At 39.5% G+C, this 10,072-nt stretch overlaps 1 protein-coding gene across 3 annotated transcripts in view; it reads left to right on the top strand.

The window, feature by feature from the left end:
- Positions 1-10,072, top strand: part of LOC120463267 (uncharacterized) — a 36,680-nt gene that overhangs the window by 4,938 nt on the left and 21,670 nt on the right. The window contains exon 4 of one of the 3 annotated variants that reach the window (XM_039652223.2): positions 9,696-9,787. The exons of the other annotated variants lie outside the window; for them this stretch is intronic. The gene's annotated coding sequence lies outside the window, so the exon portion shown is untranslated. The remainder of the gene's footprint in view (positions 1-9,695; positions 9,788-10,072) is intronic. 3 annotated transcript variants of the gene reach the window in all.

Here is a 10,072-nt window from a genome sequence, read left to right as displayed (position 1 = left end):
CACCCTAGCCCGCCAAAATGGGTGTAGCTTAGCGTATATAAGCAGGGCTCGGAGGCTATTTCTCGTATTTTCATCTCTTCAGCGAAGCTCCCGCATCGCTGGATCTAAGAAGCCTTGCCGCCGTCGAACAGCGACAGCGACACCACCTTCAGCCTTCCGAAGCAAGCTTTGCTATCTGGTGACGTATCTTTTTTTATTGCAAACCTAAGCATCTAAAAGAGCCAAGCGTATTTTTAAAGATGCCTCGCACCAACTGTGGCTCGTGCAGAGCCCCGCTCAGCGCAGGAGACCACCACGGGATCTGCGCTCTCTGCCTGGGCCAGGAACACTCTGCTCTTGCCCTCTCTTCCGGAGGATGTGAGCACTATTGAGGAGCTTCCGATGTTAACCCTCGACTCAAAGCTTTCCAGGACGAAGCTGTCTCTCCGCCCTTTGCTGGACCACACAGAAAGAAGAATCGCTGCTCTCAAAGGCCGCCGGAAGCTGTGGTTGATGCGACGTGCACGTCGGAGTCCCTCCCTCGAGTCTTGCCCTCACCTTCTCAGCCTCCCCTCACCGACGCGCAGGCGCCGGCTAAGGCCTGCGATGCCCTCGAGTCTGAGTGTGACGCGGGAGGACCCGCAGCAGGAGACAGCTGTATGCACTGTTATTGATACAGTTTCCACATGTTCACAGCAATAAATTAGTAAAATAATCGGTTTGTTGATGGACATACATTTGTTAATGCTGATGGTGTGGAATTACAGTTGCAACATCTCATAATATACCTCAAACTGAGTAAAGTTAGTTTATCACTGAGAAACACCGTCCTTGCGACGGAGGTTCGGGTTGAATAACTAGTTCCCTTTCAGTCGATAACGTCGGACGTAGTCGATGGTCAACTGAATGGGGATTGCGTCAGAGAGCCAGTGTTCTTCAGGTACTATTGAACGAGCCAGTGGAATTGCAGTGCGTGATTCGCATCACACAGTCCACCCCCATTTATATGTTCAGCATGCTGAGCCAGATTTTGTGGATGGCTCATGTTCTCATTGCGGGAATATGACTTTCGCAGTGTTGAGATCGAGACTCGCCTTCATCCTCGAAGTGCAAGTCCCCATTACCATGCCCTACCTCTGGGTGCTGTGTGGGATGGGTAAAGGGAGGATAGTGATGGATGTCTCGCCAGGTAACCATTCCCTGTGGGCTCCTCAATCCTCCATCACACCGCAACCGATAGAATTCCTGTTGAGCATGCTGGTCCCCTCTGTAATGGTTAAATCAGCTGTTTCAATGGGGGTTCCCCCAGAGGATAAGATAGCAGCATCGTAGGGTGAGCTGACCTCTGGAGATGACAACTCAGCTGTGTTATCTTCCTTTGGGAGTGTAACATTGCCCGAGCCAGATCCAGAAACGTCAGCTATGCTGAAACGGGCTGCCAGGCTCAAGGGAAACTCCACTGTGCTTCGTTCAGTCTCGGTTGGAGGATTGGTACCTTGGGGTGGACCGCACTGGTTCTCAGCTCGCTACCCCAGTACCTTTCTTTTCCGAAATACATGGAGAGCTTATCAGGCTCTGCTTTTCCCCCTCACTACCCTTGATGGAGGAACTGTGAAGGGCTGTGAGGTTTTCCTCCATTGGAGTGGTCTGTCATGACACAGGTACACCTGTGTCTGGTGGCGGCTGCCTTGTGCCCCCCCCCCCCCAACTTTGAACTAGCTAGACGGTCGTCAGGAATTCGAATCCCTATCAGTTACGGCTACTCGTCACCAGCTAACGCATTTGCATAGTGCTTGCATAATGTTCTACTTCTATGTTGTCTGCTCGCGTGACGCAGAGCATGACACGCCCTTCAAAGTTTGGGCAAAGGGCAAAGTTTGAAATAGTTCTGCAAATCAACTCTGGGACACCATTACCTAAAACTGTGTGTATTAATGCAGATTATCTGTTGTTCTTACTACTTTGAGTAAGGATTAAGGATTGAGCAAGATTTGTTTTACAAACGTTTGTTACATCAGTCATTCACGTCATCAGTCATTCACATGCTCGGCTAACCTATGTGCTGTTATTGACGTAGTTTCCGCATGTTCACCGCAATAAATTAGAAATAGAAACATCGGTTTGTTGATGGACATACATTTGTAAATTCTGATTGAGGAATTACAGCTGCAACATCTCCTAATGTACGTCAAACTGAGTAGCGTATCTCTGAGAATCGTCTTGCTCAAGTCCTTACGATGGAGGTTCGGGTTGAATAACCAGTTCTTCCAATTTCATCTTAGGATTCGGAATGATATTGAGAGTGAGGAGTCACGTGCCGATTTGGGCGGGGTCTGAGCCGGTCGGCCATGATGGTAGGAGACGCTGTCGGTTGCCAGGGGCAACGCCTTCAGAACGTCACAGAGGCACGACTAAACATGCCAGAAATAGCGAAAGAGAGACACCGCAGCTTAGTATTTGTTTACATTTTAGCGATACGCCACAGTTTCTTTGGAAAATTTGGAGAAGGAAGAGAAATGAAAGGGGTTCTATATCGGCAGAGACTAAATGGAAATGCTAGCCAGCTTTATTTAAAGAAACTGCTTGTCAATAAACTGACAGCAGCAACAGAGAGCAAAGCATGGTTTCAAAAGGAACAGATTTCAGCACAGTTCGCCTTTTATTCAACACAAACAAATGAAATTAATACTCTGTTATTCAACTAGAGTTGTTTAATTTGTTATAGATATATCTGTACCGCGAAATGTTTTAAAAAGACACTTTTTTAATGATTTGACTTACCTTGACAGGGGAATATCTGATCTGTCCGCTTCACGTTGCACGGCAGGTGAAAATGCACGTACAGTATCTGATTCATATCAGATTTATTTCCACATATGAATCAGGTCAACATCAAGTATGACTGAACTCTCGCAGTTTAACGTTACAGGTTTGGGGGTTTCTAAGTCTTGCACCCAGCCGCAGCAGAATTGTTTATAAGCTTCTAATGACTTAAAGCTTCTGAACTCTTGCATTGTAATGTCTTGGCAGTAACGTTTGGCACTGATACCATAAATCAGGTAATTGACTATGTCAGGGTATGTGAAAGGTACTGTAGTGCTTTGGGTCTTTCGTCCATTCTATAGCAGGTCGTACGGGTCCATGTTGATATCAAGTAGTTTGTCTCAGCAATGTGTTGTTATTTAGTCTCTCCTTATAGAGCCCCTTTCCTTTTGCTTTTATTCCCAAGAAACTGTGCCTTATCACAAAAAATGCAAACAAATATCAAGCTGCTCTCTTTCTCTGTCGCTATTTCTCTCTGCCTTACGGTCGAATCCTTCCCACAATGCAAAGCGTAGTGATGCGCATCACATTCTCATTCTCAATAGTAATGTTGCTGTATGAGCTGAAGTTCAGTTGTGGTAATGGTGTTTTGTTTCGACAGACGCTGTAAGCGGTAGACCAATCACAACAGATTGTGCCATCTGGCCAATCAGAGCAGAGTAGCTTGTGGAAAGGAGGGATTTTTCATCTGACAAATCATTTGAGAATCATTTAAAAATGTGGAAATGTGCAATGTATATTAAGAGAAAATTAATTAAGTGTTTTTTGACCTTTGATGCATGTAAACCTGTTGTAGGAGACATCCAAAACTAAATTAGGAATCTTTAAAATAGCGTAATAGGGGCACTTAAAAAAGGCTTAATTGTGTGTAACAAAGTTAATCTTATTTAAATTTATTTGAATGGTTTTTGCACCATGTATGCTGCAATATAGCTAATTTCTGTGTATGTTCTATGTTTATAATGCGATACCATCTATCTAAAAATATTAAAAGTAGTTATTTATTGACATTAAATTAGCTTGCAGACAGCACTAACCAAACTATTTGAAAGAAAACCAGGACATAATACTTCCAAAAGATATAGAGAAAAAAACATTAAACATGACTTGATGGTCAATCATTCTAGGGTACATTAGTAGCTAATAAAGAAAGCACATAAGCTCCAAACTGACTAGAATCAAATGTAACTTTACAGTGTTGACAAAGCAAACATGTAGCCTACTTCTACAGTGAATCACAACAGCACAAACAAGCAGCTGACCTGTCGAGTGTCGAATAATACGTGCAGGCCGGTTTGCAGAGGGGTTTTCTTTGAGACAGAGAGAATGTACGTAAGAGGGGTTTAAAGAGGGAGGACTTCGAAATGGCACACCACTAGTTGGGTGGGTGGGGGTTGTTTGCGTCTGAAAAAGATCACGCCCATGTCCGGGTATGATATCAATGATTTTTTTTAGGTTTGCTGGGACCAGGTTCCGTGTCTGTCTGTCAATTGTTACTTCATGGCTTCCCTGCTGACTCCGTCTGAGAGATTTCAGTGTGCGTCTCCATGCCAGTGTGATGGTTGTATCTCCTTGCATGAGTACGAGTGTGAGCATTTCTTGATTCTATTTTAGAAAGCCACCTGTTAATGATATTAAAAAGCATGGCACTCAGCCCACTGAAGAGTTGAGGTTACAGCATGTATGTCTATGGGTGTTTGTGTATTCTGGGAAAATGAGGCCTTGAATCCTGAAGCAGTGTCAGTATTTCAAGCTTTTAAGTTTACTTTTGGTTAAGACTGTGGAAGAGTTACTACTTTTACTACAGTTTCTATACAACAAAATATTAAATTAATTTTATTATTATTTTATTATTTATTTTGATTATTTAGACTTTATTTGTTATGGAATTATTTGTATTGTTATTGACTTGTTCATTTACTATGTTTTCTATTTTAAATATATATTTATTTTATTACTTCACTAAAATAAGTTTTTATAAAGACTTTTATTTTAGGAATTATTTGGAGGAATTAATTGTATCATTAAATGTGGGTGTTACAATTCCAGTCAGACCTTCAAGTTTGCTAAAACAACGACTATTTTTATTAATATATTTAATTTAATTTAATTGTCTTTCTATTTTAATTCTATTTTATTAAATTAAATTAAATTATTTTGCTAAAGCCATCATTAAATTTAATGTAATTTATATAATTCAAAATTGGGTGTAATATTGGATGTAATATCATTACATTTGGGGGTTATAAAATTGGAGTCAGACCTTCAAGTTTGCTAAAACAATGATTACATACAGTAACTATTTGGCTAATATTCAATAGCCCATAAGTAATTTTATTTGATGAAAGATTACAAAGAAACTAATAAACTATTTATAATAAGACCGTGAACACATATTTAAAAAGTGTCAATTTCACCAAACGGTAATGGAGAACAGGGCAACAGATTTGCTTACCAAGAACGCAAACAGAAACGTCCTTGATTTCACAATGCAAGATTTCACTGACAACTAGTTAAGTGGTTAAGGTTGCTATTTACAGATGCTATTTAAATGTGAGTTATGTATTAGCCAAATTTAAAGTCCCCTTTTGATGTCATGGGGGCATGTCAAATGAATTATGACCGTTGACGTGCACCTACTGTACTGTGTCCTATAGGTAAAATAAATTACATTTGCATTTGCATTTATTCATATGAGAATTTTACGAAGCGTTCTTCAAGTGAAAGTAAAATGTGTATTTGTCTTTTTTACTATGTCTAGAACTATTCTGGTTAATTTTATGTATTCCCAGGCAGTTAAGTCATGGGGCTATGAGACAGTGATGTCATTTTAATCAGGCAACAACACGGATAATTCAGTTGTCGTATTATGTGCTTTTCTGTGCACTAGAGTCCAACCATTTACAGATGATATTTAAGTTAAATAAAAAGACAATACAATTTCCCTCAATTTACTTATATTATTTTGGCTCTCAAATAGCTCATACCAAACATGTTAAACTCTGGACATCCCATGTTTATGCAGAGAAGACTATCAGTATAAAAAGTCATAATTTTCACTGTTTTGAAAATGTTTTGCCCAATTTAAATCTGAATGAGATAAAATATTTATTATATATATATTTTTACATATATTTTATATTATTGTTTATATATATATATATATATATATATATATCAGCATATCATATGAATAATGTTTCATGGGCTTTTTTTTTTTCAAACGTCAAAAAATAGCGTAGCACACGTTTACAAGCCAGCTCTTTATAGTAACGTTAGCCTATTGGCTGCGGTTTTACATGATGGATATGCTAATTCAATTCAATGTTTGTGTGGTAGATAATAGCCATATCGTCAATAATATCAAGCTACCATAGATGAATCTGCAAATTTGAAAAATCGATTTGCATTATAGCCTGAGGTAAGACACTTTCACCAGAAAAAATAAGTAACAAACATGACTATCAGCCTGCAGACATAGGATAGTTATCCTGACTGATTATTTTGTCCGTCTAATAATGTATTATTTACTTGCAAGAATGTCGCCCCTTCCAAACTCAGCAATCAGTATACTTTCACGTCTCGAGCTGGCACGACGCCCCAGCTCTACGGGGATGCTTGAGTGAGTTAAGCGCCCTCAAAAGAAAGAAATGCAGTCTACACTGGATGCAGCGAGGGGCGAAGCTACACAACACAGTAAACTGATCGCCCGCGCGCTCTGTTCACTTCACATTTGCTAGGCGGGGGAAGATTGATGCACCGGACCGGAGTCGGGGGACTTAGTTACGTTTTTGTGGAGTAGTATTACGAATTAATGTTTTTAAAATTGTGCTAGTATAAAAATATCACAAATATCGTATGGATGAGTGGCGCCAGCAAGCTAACGCTGGACCAATATTGATCCTCGTCCAGCCTTTTATTTTGCCACTCTCCTTTTTTCTCTTTCTACTGTCTTCCGACAAACCTTTGGCTTCTTGGTTTTACTGCTTCAGCCATGACAACATAGTAAAAAAAAAAAAAAAAAAAAAAAAAACCGCTCGTTGGCCTCTCACGGAAGTGGGGGAAGTGATGTATGCCGTAAGCAGGCGAATTTTGTAGTTCTTTTTGTGCTCGGGTTCCTATCCTCGAAGTTACATAGTGCCAGTAAAAGCGAAACAGACACTCTCAGGCTGTGGCAGACATGTCATTCAACCTATTGTAAGTAGATGTACCATCTCAAGTGTTTTGGAAAAATATTTTAAAGGTTGAAAAAGTTACATAGTGCTGCTTTAAGTTCAGATCTAAGCTCAAAAAGGGGGGTGACAGTTAGTAAAACGACAGCCTCGCAGTCACCGCTCATGTGCATCTTTGCTTCTTTTTTTCAATGATATTTACAGTACAGGTGACTATTGCTAACATCATCTATTTTGAGAAAAATAACAAATAGGTTTGTGTTGATGTGAAGGTGAGTAAATGATGACAGGTGAACTATTCTTTTAAATATGTGCCTTTGAGATGATTGCAACTTCAACATGCTTGCAGTCCAATCTTTATTCAGTGCTTTCAATGGATCTATGATGTACTGACATGGGTGGTCCTCATTTGTATTATGTAGCCTTATCAGACCGACAAGAACAGAGAGGCAGCGAGAAAGAGACAGTGTGCTGCAGTCTTATGTGCTCAGCATGGCGATGGCTCTGGTTTGTGCACTCACTAACCTCTACTTTACCAACACTGACCTGTAGGTGGCGCCAGCAGGCAGAGGTGTCTCAACACGTCTCCAGAAATCCAATCAGCCTATTAAACAAGATATAATAGAAAAAAATGCCTATTTTTATATTAGCTGTCATGCCAAAAAATGCCTATTTTTCTAATCCTTTATAACAGGGGTCTCAAATGACGTGTGCCACTAGGTTGACAGTTTCCACAGGGACAAATATACAGGAAGTGCTTTTAAGAGCTTAAATTTGAAGTACTGTTCAAAAGTCAGTGAAAGTATTTTTTTGTATATACTTTTATTCAGCAAGGATGCCTTAAAATCTATTTTGAAGTAGACTAAACTATGTTTATCTCTCTCTCTCTCTCTCTCTCTCTCTCTCTCTCTCTCCCTCTCTCTCTCTCTCTCTCTCTCTCTCTATATATATATATATATATATATATTCAAAGTATCTCAAAATTTCCACACACATACACAAAAACGTTAAGCAGCACAAATCGACATATTAAAATTATTTCTGAGGATCATGTGACTTTGAAGACTGGAGTAATGATGCTGAAAATTCAACTTTGACATTACAGGCGTTATAGCAGACTCAAGAGATGGATATGGAAGTTAACAGGAGTTTATTGACAACACAGAGTGGGAACAGAATACATGTACGTGATATGAACAATGATAATTTGTCCAGACACTGGAGACACAGGAGAGACGAATATTTTATATAATATTCCGGTTTTGAACAAGTTATTGGCTGCATGTAAACATAGTCACTGTTTTAGAAGACAGACCCTCTCACGTTTGATGGAAATATTGTCGAAAATTGGCAAAACTTCGGTGCGTCTCACAGGTGTCCCTCATTACACACCACAGGCCTCCCGTCACTCAGCCTCGTCCTGCTCGCCACAGTGCAGTTTCAAATATTATTTCATAATTGCGCACATTTAATGCAATTCCACTTTCAATTTCATTGTGAAAGCAAAAAGAACTGGATTCTTTTTCACCCAATTCATAAATTCGGCATTGGTCAGCCATTGTGTATAGTGAGCAAAAAGGTTAATACCCTACCCTGCACATAATGCCCCACTGCCTCCACATGTGCCATCCAAGAGTGTCCGTGTGAGTATTAGGCTTTGTCCTGACGCATAGGAGAGAAAGAGATAAAGAGATTACTGCCTTCATACAATGAAAAACTCTGTTGTCTGATTTGCTGCTAGCCTAGTCATTCTCCTTCATGTCATTCTCTCTATAATCTTCGCGAGTAGAGCGAGTGATTATAGGTACTGTAAGAGTCAATCGGGGAGTCACCATAGCTCTTACTAAACAAAGGAGAGTGACCTACGGAGTGATCAGTACAGGAGCTGTTAATTAAGGATCAATTACATCTGAAAGTGGACGATTAAACAACACCAGCAACCGAAGCCATTCACCTGATCCCGAACCTTCAACAGGCAGCAGTTCGATCCGAAATCTCAAACGTAATTGGATAATTTGCTGAAGAAACGATACCAAAAATTATACGGAGAAACACTAATGAATCGCTCTCACTAATAGCAACATTTCACCATAGGTTAAAATATTCGGTAACACTTTAGAATACGGTTCCTTTGTTAATGAATAACTGCACAAGAACTAATGAGTAACACAATATTAACAATCTAGTAACTATTATTAACTAACAAGAAACTCTGATTAACGAACTAGTAAGTAATAGCGCACAGACGAAAGTGGTAGTTCACTATTAAGTAATCAATAACTACTATTTTTTTTAATACTTCCCAGAGAACTACTGAAAAAGTTTATTAACAATCTAGTAACTACTATTAACTAAAATAAATTCTTATTAACGAATTAGTAAGTAATAGCTCACAGATGAAAGTGTTACTAGATACTTCTGTGGGAATTACTAATTATTTGGATCCGTATTATAAAGTGAAGATTATTGGAACTAACTTGTAATTACTCAAGTGTTACTACATGATCTAGTCATGATTTGTGCAACCGTTTGAGATTTTTGGTAGTATACTTTTAGAAAATGTCTAAATGTCTTTAGTAACACTTGAGTCAACACAGCCAACATTCAGTTATTGCTGTCATCGCCATTGATACCCCTTTCAACGTTTTATTTCCCAGGGTGCATTTTCCAAAGCTGCACGCTATTCCCAATCTAATAGAAGGTTCTTTATTTTAACTCCAGAGTGCCTGTGAGGAGGATGTTGGCAGACCACTCTCACCAGACACATGGGACTCTGGTGTCTAGCAACTTCACTCTTCATCAGTGTGTGCAAGGTACTCGCTCATCCAATTTAAAGTAGTGACCAAGCCCATATATCCAAAGTTAAGATGCGCTATGTGTAAATGTGCAGATGCCTCACTTGGACAGGTGCCAATCTGGAGCATTATTAGCGATCTGTAGGCTATTTGAGACAGTCTCAGCAGTCTTTGAGGCAGATTAGAACCTGCAGATCCTCTGGTGGTGTTGTTTAGGGGTTGTGGCATGTTTTTTGCATTGTCTATTTTTGCTGAAATTAATTTCTTAAATTAACTTTGATGATTAAAATTTGGTATGATTGA

The sequence above is a fragment of the Pimephales promelas genome, chromosome 18 (genome assembly GCF_988280905.1).
Source record: "Pimephales promelas chromosome 18, fPimPro1.hap1.1, whole genome shotgun sequence".
NCBI lineage: Eukaryota > Metazoa > Chordata > Actinopteri > Cypriniformes > Leuciscidae > Pimephales > Pimephales promelas.
Note: the sequence above shows the minus strand (reverse complement) of the source record. Positions and strands in the feature narration are given on the sequence as shown.